Raw genomic sequence first — 11,501 nt, 5'->3', positions numbered from 1 at the left:
ACTGACATTCGATGTATCTGGCAAAGGATTTTCCATAATTTTCTTACAAAAACTAGAGTTTGCGGTCAAAAACCCTTATTAACTCAGATTTTTACAGAAATAGTTTATTTTTTTATCCAAAAATGGACTTAAGTTTCTCATTTGAAAGCTACGATCGCAATGAATGTTACTTGTTATCAGAAAAAATGTCAATTGCCAAAAAAAAAAAAAAAAAAAAATAAGAAAACAAATGGGGAGAGGGGGCCAAAAAGTTGGAGAGGCAGGGGGGGGGTGCCCCTTTGAGTTTGGGGTCAGGGGACCTTTGGAGGTTTGAGGTCTCTGCTGGTTAGGGTTGTTGGTGATATTGGTCCTTGATGGTTCGTACTCACATACACCATACTACTTGATTTGCAAGGATTTCAAAGGTTTGTTCTGAATTTCATTATTAAAATTCTTTTCTTGCCATCTACATCTCTCTTACTATCAATTTTATTCGATATATCTGGCAAAGGATGTTGATAAAAAAAAATTATTCACTCTGATACTTATATTTTGTCAATTTTATCCGACAAAGGATGTTGATACTGAATTTATTCACTCTGATACTTAGATTTTGTCAATTTTATCCAATGTATCTCGCAAAGGATGTTGATAAAAAAAACTTATTCACTCTAACACTTAGAATTTGTCAATTTTATCCTATGTATCTGAGAAAAGGATGTTGATACAGAATTGAGTCACTCTGATACTTAGATATTGTCAGTTTTATCCGACATATCCGATAAAGGATATTGTTATAGCATTTATTCATTCTGAAATTTCGATTTTGTCAATTTTATCCGACATATCCGACAAAGGATGTTGATAATGAATTTATTCATTTTGAAATTTAGATTTTGTCAATTTTATTCCATATATCCGAGAAAAGGATGTTGACAAAAAAAAATTATTCAGTCTGACACTTAGATTCTGTCAATGTTATCCTATGTATCCGAGAAAAGGATGTTGATATAGAATTTAGTCACTCTGATACTTAAATTTTGTCAATTTTATCCGACATATCCGATAATTGATGTTGTTAAAGCATTTATTTATTCTGAAACTTAGATTTTGTCAATTTTATTTGATGTATCTGACAAAGGATGTTGATAAAACAAAAATTATTCACTCTGACACTTATATTTTATCAATTTTATTCGATGTATCTAGCAAAGGATGTTGTTTAAAAAAAAATATTCACTCTGATACTTAGATTTTGACAATTTTATCCGACTTATCCGACAAAGGATGTTGATAATGAATTTATTCATTCTGAAATTTAGATTTTGTCAATTTTATCCGATGTATCTGCCAAAGGATGTTGATAAAAAAAAATTTATTCACTCTAATACTTAGAATTTGTCAATTTTATCCTATGTATCCAAGAAAAGGATGTTGATATAGAATTTAGTCACTCTGATACTTAGATTTTATTAATTTTATCTGACATATCCGTTAAAGGATGTTGTTAAAGTATTTCTTCATTCTGAAATTTAGATTTTGTCAATTTTATTTGATGTATCTGACAAAGGATGTTGATAAAAAAATTAATTCGCACTGACTTTTAGATTCTATCAATTTTATACTATGTATCCGAGAATAAGGATGTTGATATAGAAATTATTCACACTGATACTTAGATTTTGTTAATTTTATCCGACATATCGGATAAAGGATGTTGTTAAAGCATTTATTCGTTCTGAAATTTAGATTTTGTCAATTTTATTTGATGTACCTGACAAAGGATGTTGATAAAAAAATTTATTCACTCTGACACTTATATTTTATCAAATTTTTTCGATGTATCTGGCAAAAAATGTTGTTAATAAAATTATTCACTCTGATACTGAGATTTTGTCAATTTTATCTGACATATCTGACAAAGGATGTTGATAATGAATTTATTCACTCTGAGACTTGACAAATAATGGACTTATGTTTCACCTATGAGCCAACGAATTGTATTTTCCATAATTTTATTACACAAAAAACTAGAGTTTACGGTCAAAAACCCTTATTGGCTCAGATTTTACGGAAATAGTTTTATTTTTCGATCCAAAATGGACTTAAGTTTCAAATTTGAACCAGAGAATTGTATTTTCCATAATTTTCTTACAAAAAACTAGAGTGTACGGTCAAAAACCCTTATTAACTCAGATTTTACAGAAATAGTCTATTTTTTCGTTCCAAAAATGGACTTAAGTTTCACATTTGAACCAGATAATTGTATTTACCATGATTTTCTTACAAAAAACTAGAGTTTACGGTCAAAAACCTAATTAGCTCAGATTTTATGGAAATAGTTTTATTTTTCGATCCATAAATGGACTTAAGTTTCACATTTGAACCAGAGAATTGTATTTTCCATAATTTTCTTACAAAAAAACTTGAGTTTACGGTCAAAAAACCCTTATTAGCTAAGATTTTACGGAAATAGTTTTATTTTTCGATCCATAAATGGACTTAAGTTTCACATTTGAACCAGAGAATTGTATTTTCCATAATTTTCTTACAAAAAACTAGACTTTACGGTCAAAAACCCTTTTTAACTCAGATTTTACAGAAATAGTTTATTTTTGATCCAAAAATGGACTTAAGTTTCACATTTGAAAGCTACGATCGCAATAAATGTTACTTGTTATCAGAAAAAATGTCAATTGCCAAAAAGAAAGAAAAGAAAAAAAAATAAGAAAAAAAAATGGGGAGAGGGGGCCAAAAAATTGGAGGGGGTGGTGTGGGGGGGGGGGTGCCCCTTCGAGTTTGGGGATAGGGGACCTTTGGGGGGTTGAGGTCTCTGCTGGTTAGGGTCGTTGGTGATAATGGTCCTTGATGGTTCGTACTCACATACACCTTACTACTTGATTTGCAAGGATTTCTAAGGTTTGTTCTGAATTTCATTAATAAAATTCTTTTCTTGCCATCTACATCTCTCTTACTATCAACATTGACAAAATGTTGACTCTATTAACGTTAGACTCTATTTTAAACTGACAACCCTGTTCAAACACCACTTGTGTATTATACAGAACACATCGGAGAGGTAGAGCTAGGTCAACTCACAATGTCATGCTATCATCATTTACCATTTTCATAGATTTATGTTGTCCCAAATTTATAACAAATTGCCTGAGTTAACAAGCCCTCGTTAGACTCTATTTTAAACTAACAACCCTGTTCAAACACCACTTGTGTATTATACAGAACACATCGATGTATTCGCAAATGCTAAACCCTTTTTTCCACCATAATAGGATCAATTTCGCAAATGCTAAACCCTTTTTCTAGAGCTATGATCGCAATGAATGGTACCTGTTTTCAGACAAAAATGCCAAATGCCAAAAAAAAAATAAATAAATAAAACACGCCATGCTGAATGTGCTTTAAAAAGCTCTTCTGGTTGAAAACATGTTTGTCATCGTTAACCAATTCAATAGATTGATATTATTCCAAATTTATAATAAATATCTTGCTTTTTGCAATGTGTAGGGACTAGTGGGGAATCCCCGCTCGTTTGGAAAGGTACCAAGGAAAGGCAAGCAAAACGTGTTTAATAACGTGTAGAGGTTCCCTAGAGTAACACAGGAATAAGCATAAGGCCCTAGAATAGCATGGGAGGGACCATAAACCCTTAAAATAACACAGGAAGGAACATAAACCCTTAGAATAGCATAGGAAGGAACATAAACCCTTAGAATAGCATGGGAGGGAGCATAAACCCTTAGAATAGCATGGGAGGATACAAAAACCCTAGAATAGCATGGGAGGGAACATAAACCCTTAGAATAGCATGGGAGGGAACATAAACCCTTAGAATAGCAGAGAAAGGAACATAAACCCTTAGAATAGCATATGGAAGGAACATAATCCACCCAAATCCATAAGTACATGCTCTGGAAAGACGCCAAGAAACGTAGGGCAAGGAAATCCATAAGTAAATGCTCTGGAAATGTTTTTCCTATAGTTTCAAGCAAATAGCATGGTAATTCCTATAGCTTCTAGCAAAATGGTACCTAGTACTCTACTGTCGGCTTTACATAGCATAGAAGTCAAATTGATCTTAAGTTATAAAATAGTGAAAGAAGTCTTTGGGTTGACAAAGACGAATGAAAAAGGGTAAGTTATGTAAATCCCTATATGTTTCGCACCCCTCGGTTTCACTTATATTCATAGATTCTCGAAAAAAAATCTTTAGTCCATTTTGAAAACGAATTTTCTTCAAAAAAATATGCATTATTTTCGACTTTGTTGTCTTCTTTATTTTCATAGAAATCAAATTGATCTAAGTTATAAAATAGTGAAAGAAGTCTATAGGTTGAGAAAGACGAATGAAAAAGGTCAAGTTATGTGAAACCCAATACGTTTTGTACCCCCTTGGTTTCACTTATATTCATAGATTCTCGAAAAAAATCACTTTTTAGTCCATTTCAAAAGCGAATTTACTTGAAGAAAATGTGCATTATTTTTGACTTATTAGTCTTCTTTAAGACTAAAAAATCTTTATTCTCCACTAAATGTCTTTAATCTTCTCTAGAAATCTTTTTTTGGAGACAAATGTTTGTTTTATATCTAAGATTCGAACCTAAGGGAAAAGTTCCTGCCTTTTTTTTCCTAGAAATCTTTTATTTTTGAAAACAAGCTATCAAGTCTTGTCTAATAATGTTTATTTTATATTTTTGTTTACTTTTACCTATCATCGGTTTGTGTTGTTTTATTTAACAAGGGGGAGTACGCAAGAGGGGCAAATTTTGGTGTTGTTTATTATTAATATTATTGCAATGGGCAAATTTTGGTTTTGTTTTTATTATTAATATTATTGCAGTTGGCAATATAGGTCAAATTTTGGTGTTGTATTATTACAATGTCATAGGAAGTTCATGTATTGAAAAAAGATTGAATTAATTGAACATTCAAAGTGGTCAAAAAACTGAAAATTCGAAAGTGGTCAAAAATTTTTCACAAATTTTAAAAAAATATGCTAAAAAAAAAAAAACAAGTCGGATAGTTCACGAAAACGAGTTCAAAATCAAAATATCAATCAAACCGTCTGAATTGTCAACATAATTGTAACTTTTACAATAAAAGAAATACAACTAAAAAAAAATGTTTATTATTTCGATTTTACGGATCTAAATCATGAAAAAATTCTTTAGATGGTTATGATAAGTTTGAGGGATGGGGGGTTGGCGGGGGAGTATAAATTGAAGTATCACATGTTTTCAAAGAAGAGGTAAGAATTGTCGAACCAAGAAAGCTTGACAAATGCCTTGACATGGATAGGCTGCGTATAAAAGGTTGGAGCTGTTCCGGTTTTGTGATATGGTTTGGGATCTCTGCTCCGTCATAATTTCCTTTTTCCGCCCCTATCCCCCACAGGAAAATCCTGCTTGCGTGGCCTCATAGTAGCACCAGGATGGACATTTTACGAGTTTTCCCAACCGAAGCTGTGGTCACTAAAAGCGCTGCAGGTTTACATTAAGGAGTGACACCCCTCGAGGAAGTTTTAGCCTAGTAAACGACACAGCATTTGCATCTGGTTTTGGTTATTGGATAATTTTTCTGTATTTGGTTTGTTCTGGTGTGCTTTTTTGGGCTATAATACCTCTTCCTTGCTAATTAATGTATTATGGGCTCCCTCCCTGTAGTAGCATAATATTTGTAGGCATGAATACATAATGAGTGGTATCGACAACTATAGTATCGATATTTTTGCTGACGAATTCAGACGCTTCAAGCTGGATTTATTAGGAGTTTCAGAAGCTCATATCTCGGGTGTAGGAAACTTGATTAGGTGATGTAGAATTAATTTACTCAGGCAGGAAGGATACGGTGCATAGGCAAGGAGTAGAGCTCATGATGAACAAGGAAGCTGCCAAGTCTTGTTTAGGTTGGGAAGGTATTAATAATACAATGCTAGTCACTTATTTTATGGATAAAAAGATATGGGTATCAGTCACAGTAGTAGTGATTCAGGTGAATTTTACTTACAGCTACAGGAACGAATTGAAACGAATAGTAAAGAAAGCAGTAATGGTTTAAGACTGCTGCAATTATTTAGGTAGAAATCTAGTTATAACCAGCACAGTATTTGGTTATAATATGGCCCATAAGTTAACATGATACTCAAATGGGGGCAATACAGCTATATGGATTATATGACTGTAAACCCAAGACTGGCAGGATCGATACAAGATACTAGGGTATTGGAAATATATGAGTGATGTTATTGATGTTAAAAGTAAAATCACCATCTTTTATTGTGTAGGTTTAATTTAAACCTGAAATTTAGGAAGGGTAACTACCTTCCGAGAAGTTATGACGTCGGTAGACTCCAGGATGAGAATTTGAGAAAAAAATTTCAGGAAAAGTTGAATACTAAACTGGAGAGTTTAAAATTTGATAATATAGAATACGAATGACATAAATTTAATAAAATAGTTTTTGAAGTCGCTGATGGTGTCTTAGGCAAGAAATTTAGAAACGCAGCTAGGAATATTAGTGAAAATACTTTATATTTAATATATACGAGAAAGGGCCTGTACAAGAATTATGTGAGTGATAGATAATTTGAAATAAAATGAATGGAAAGAAGTACAGAAAGCATTAAAATGTGAATTATAGAGGCGTGAAGTGGAGGTCATGGACAAAATTACCGAAGATCTGGAAGATGCAGCCAGATGGCAAAATAGTAAAATATTGGACAGAAATGTTAATAAATTGAGAAATGGGAATAATCAATCTGAACTTTTCCCAGTTCAATAAAGGAACGGGGCCACAGTTATTGAGAAGGAAAGAGTTAAACAGAGATGGGCGACGGGGAAACAGAGATGGGGATGGGGAACATTTTGAGAATGTGCTAAACCGTGAAAGAGTCACAGGAAAAGATATAGAGGAAAATGAAAAAGTTTTTACACTTTGGATGTGAAGGAAGATTTAGCTTAGGAGAAGGAATTAGTAAGGGTACTAAAGTGATTAAGAAATAATAAGACCTCAGGTTCTGATAGTGTGGAAAATGAGTTTTTTTAAATATGACGGATGTGATGTTAAAGATAAGTTACTGAGGATTAGGAATACGACTTTTGAAAAAGTGGAAGTACCTAGAGATTTTAGGAGAACTCTAATTAAACCCCTCTATTAGATAAGTGACAAGAGTGAGTGTTTTTTAATTATAGAAGCATTGGCCTGGTTTCTGTAAGAAGCAAGTTACTATGTATGATGATACTATACTTGGAAATGCTGTAGCAAGGTTATGAGAGAAAAACAGTGCGGTTTTACGAAAGCTAGAGAAAACGTCTTTATGATGTAGATAAATTTATAAGAGAAAAACAGTGTTGTTTTAAGACGGGCAGGGGTACGTTGACCAAACTGTCATTCTTAGATTAATAATTGAGAAGCACCTTATTCATCAAACGCCTTTAGTCTTCAGTTTCATAGATTATGAGCAAGCGTTTTATCCAGCCGACAAAAGAGCTTTAACGAAACTGCTATTCTTTTATCGCCTACCAGATCAAGACATTAGGTGATTAGTGCTATGCACGAAAAAAACATTGATGTGGTTAAAGTAGGAAATGAGGTTAGTAGTTAACCAGGGTTGTAGTTAGTAGTTAAATCAGGAGTTAAGCAGTGTTGTATTTTATCCCCTTTCATATGGATCATTTTGATGGACTTCGTCTTAAGGAGTGCAGCAACGACAATGGGAGAACATGGAATCAAATGGGGAAGTAAAACTTATCTAGATATAGGTTATACTGATGAAATGAGCATATTAGATGATAATATTAGCAAAACAAATGGACTTTTAGTGGTTTTGCGTGCTCAAGGTGCAAGAATAGGTTTGAAAATTAATGTCAATATCGTCTTATGGTCTTCATCAGGTGATGAAGGAATTTTCGTCTTCAGACCCACAGTCTTCTGATAGTGTGGTAAATGAGTTTTTTAAATATGATGGTTGTGATGTTAAAGATAAGTTATTGATAATTATGAATATGACTTTTGAAAAAGGGGAAGTACCTAACGATCTTAAGAGAACTCTAATTAAAGCCCTCTATTAGATAGGTGACAAGAGTGAGTGTGGTAATTATAGAAGCTACGTGAAGTCTACGACATCATGCTATGCATTGCATTACTCTATAGCGGTGTCTTGAATTAACCCGTCAAAAGCGGGTTTTTCGTGGCTGGTTTCCATTGCAGTAGATAAAAGAGTACGTTTAATACAGGAGTACCACTGGTTTTACCCACAACACACAGATCAGGAACTTGAGTGTTTTCGGGATATTTAACATGTACCTATTTAATTTCAAAAATTTAAAATTAATGTCAAGCGGGCTAAGTCGCTGAGACTTGGAATAAGTGAAGGTGAACAGGTAATATTGGGTAGCGAGAAGATCTATCAAGTCAACAGCTTAACTTACTTAGGTAGTACTATTAGTAAAGACCGTGGGTGCAGTAAAGATGTTAAATATAAAAAGCAAAGGCCTAGGGTGTTTTTTGCAGTTCAAAAAAGTTCGGAAGAGTAGGGAGATGAGTCTGCAAACCAAAATTAAAATACTAAAAGCTACAGTGATGACAGCTGTCAAGTATGGTTCTCATGAGATATCATCTACGGGTTCTTTTGGGCACAAAAAAATCTGCAACATCGTTTCGAGAAATACACAGCACAATTAAAATATCTGTTATTCTATGTGTAACCTTTGATTTCCCATTTTGTCTAGGGATATTTTTCTCCTTCCCGAAAATCATTTTACAGATAATGTATATCTCTACATTAGGTTGTCGCGAGGAGGAGAGTGATCACTTAATCACTCTAGTGAGAATACAATTTTTTTTTCCTGCCAAAGATGGCACATCGATCAATATAAAAAAATAAAGCATAAGGAATACAGAAAGCAACATTATGATATCCAGCAGAAAAAACATAATTTAAACCTTGGCCGTTCTTGAAAGTCAGTTAAGAGCCTTTTCCTTCAGTAAGGCCTGGATTTACCTTTTAAACACGTTCTGAGACAACATGGGCTATACATGATTTACGATAAAAAACGAAGGACAAGAAAAAAAGAAGAAAAGGGCAAAACCAAACGCGGGTGATTTTCACCCAGCAAAATCTAACAAAAAGACTACATTTTTCAAAGACTATTTTTTTATTTTATGTTAAATAAACGAAAAGACGTTTTATTTTTTATTTTATGTTGAATAAACGAAAATATTATATTTTTTAAAGACTATATTTTTATATTTTATTTTATGTTAAATAAAAAAAAAGATTATAAAGAGTATATTTTTTATTTTTATTTTAAGTTCAACAAACGAAAAGACTGTATTTTTTAAAGGCTACATTTATTATTTTTCATTTTATATTTTATTTTAGATTAACGAAAAGACGATATATCATTTTCAGTTTCGAAATAAACATTCATTTGAATTTCTATTCCTTTTATGTTAGGCTTATTACATGACTTCATTTCTACTCTCGCTTTTACATCATTGTTGTTTTTTTACTTTTTTGATGGACCTTAAATCATAACCGAAAATAAAACAGCAATCAAAAATATATTCTTTGGCAATAACTTCTGCCAAGCCCTCCTTAGTGCTAAAAAAAAGAATAAAAGGTTTTTAAAATCAAAACACTAAAATGAAATTAAAATTAAAGAAAAGAAAACCTTTTGAGGTAAACCAAATGAGTAAAAGATCTAAAGGTGAACTGGCCAGCCATGACAGAAAACACAAAGAAATAAATATAAAGACCACAAACGGGTCTATGTCCAGCTAATGAAAACGAAGAAAAAAAAACACAAAAAAACGTATATTTCGCCCGTATCTAACAAGGCGACTTCAGCATAGAAAAAAATAAACTAAAACCAAAAAATATATAAAAAACTAAAATAGACTAAGCTAAAATATATAATATACAATCACTTAACATTTACAAATTGAAGCTGCCTTCGTAAAACCGCCTCACAAAAGTAACTGGATTAAACATTTTAAAATAGCAAATGAACTAGGAATAAGTTATTGCGACATAATTTTATGCAAAGCTTTTGATGTGCTATTCGCATAGGTTTGTTATTTGAACTAACCCCTGGGACATTTTGCAATGCTTTATTTTTATTAAAAGTCAAGGACTCAAAAGTCAAAGACTTTTAGCTTTAGTTTATTTTTTTCTACGCTGAAGACGCCTTGTTAGATACGGGTGAAATATTCGTTATGTTATTTTTTTCTTCGTTTTCATTTACTGGCCATAGACCCATTTGTCGTGTTTATTTATTATTTTTTTTGTGTGTGTGTTTTCTGTCATGGCTGGCCAGTTCAGCTTTAAATCTTTTATTCGTCACGTCAACGGGCAAAACTTAGCCGCATCAGTGAATTTTATTTTTCTCCGGTAAAAAAAACATGCAAATCTAATAAATCAGCAAGCTTTTTTAAAAAATTGCAAGAAAGAAAGAGTCATTCCTAAATCTTTAAGATTAAACACCCACTTTGGTATTGAAAATAAATAGAAATTAAAGGGTGAGTTAAGCGTCATAGCTTTAAACCATGTACTTCCCGAATAAAAACAAAGACGTTTCAATTTAGTTAGAGATATTAATTATCACGAGACTTCATTGTTCAATAATCTTCCGTCGGAACTTTTTAGGAAAATTAAGGACATGGCTATCAAGTCATTTAATCATGATTTTCACCTATCAAATGTTCGTTTGGCTGATAAATTAAATGCGTTATTTGAGAGGCTTTATTCGAGAGGTTCCAAGATTCTGATACCTTTTGTCCTCGTTTTTGCCCTGGTCCTAATATCAAGAATATTTCATCCAAGTCTTTGAATATTCAGCAAGAAACAATTTTGGCGAAATGGCCGAAATTTTGATTTCCTTCATAGGTTCCTTATTCTAAAATAATTTCCAATGTCCTCTATTGATATTATGTCCTCTATTGATAAAGTTGGAGCCACAAGAACTTAGAGCCGAAATTGTAAAACAGTTAAAGAGAAAAAAAAAATTGAGAATAGTACCACCAGAAATGACGTAAAAACCCTTACACTTTTAAAACAAGATAAAGACCTTATCATCACCAAAGCTAATAAAGGCAACGCAATCGTCATAATGGATCGCAGTGATTATGAACAGAAAATTAGAGCAATTATCTCAGATGAGATTACTTACAAAAAAGTGGATTTTGGTCCCACAGAAAAATACACGAAAAAAACACGACATAAATTAGAGGTGCTAAAAAAAAGCTTACAAATAACCCCTCAATTTTGAAAGGTGAAAATCATGATTAAGTGGCTTGATAGCCATTTCCTTAATTTTCCAAAAAAGTTCCGACGGAAGATTATTGAACAACAAAGTATCGTAATAATTAATATCATAGGCAGCGCAATCGCGATACCTAAGTAAAGAACGATGTTGGCACAATGTATTATCTATTTATTTATTTTTTCTTTAGACTAGGGCACTTCGTATCGAAGGGGCTGCCGTAGAAACTTCGAAAAGGGC

This window comes from Artemia sp. Qi Xiang Cuo, chromosome 20 (assembly GCF_049724085.1).
Source record: "Artemia sp. Qi Xiang Cuo chromosome 20, ASM4972408v1, whole genome shotgun sequence".
Taxonomy (NCBI): domain Eukaryota; kingdom Metazoa; phylum Arthropoda; class Branchiopoda; order Anostraca; family Artemiidae; genus Artemia; species Artemia sp. Qi Xiang Cuo.
Note: the sequence above shows the minus strand (reverse complement) of the source record.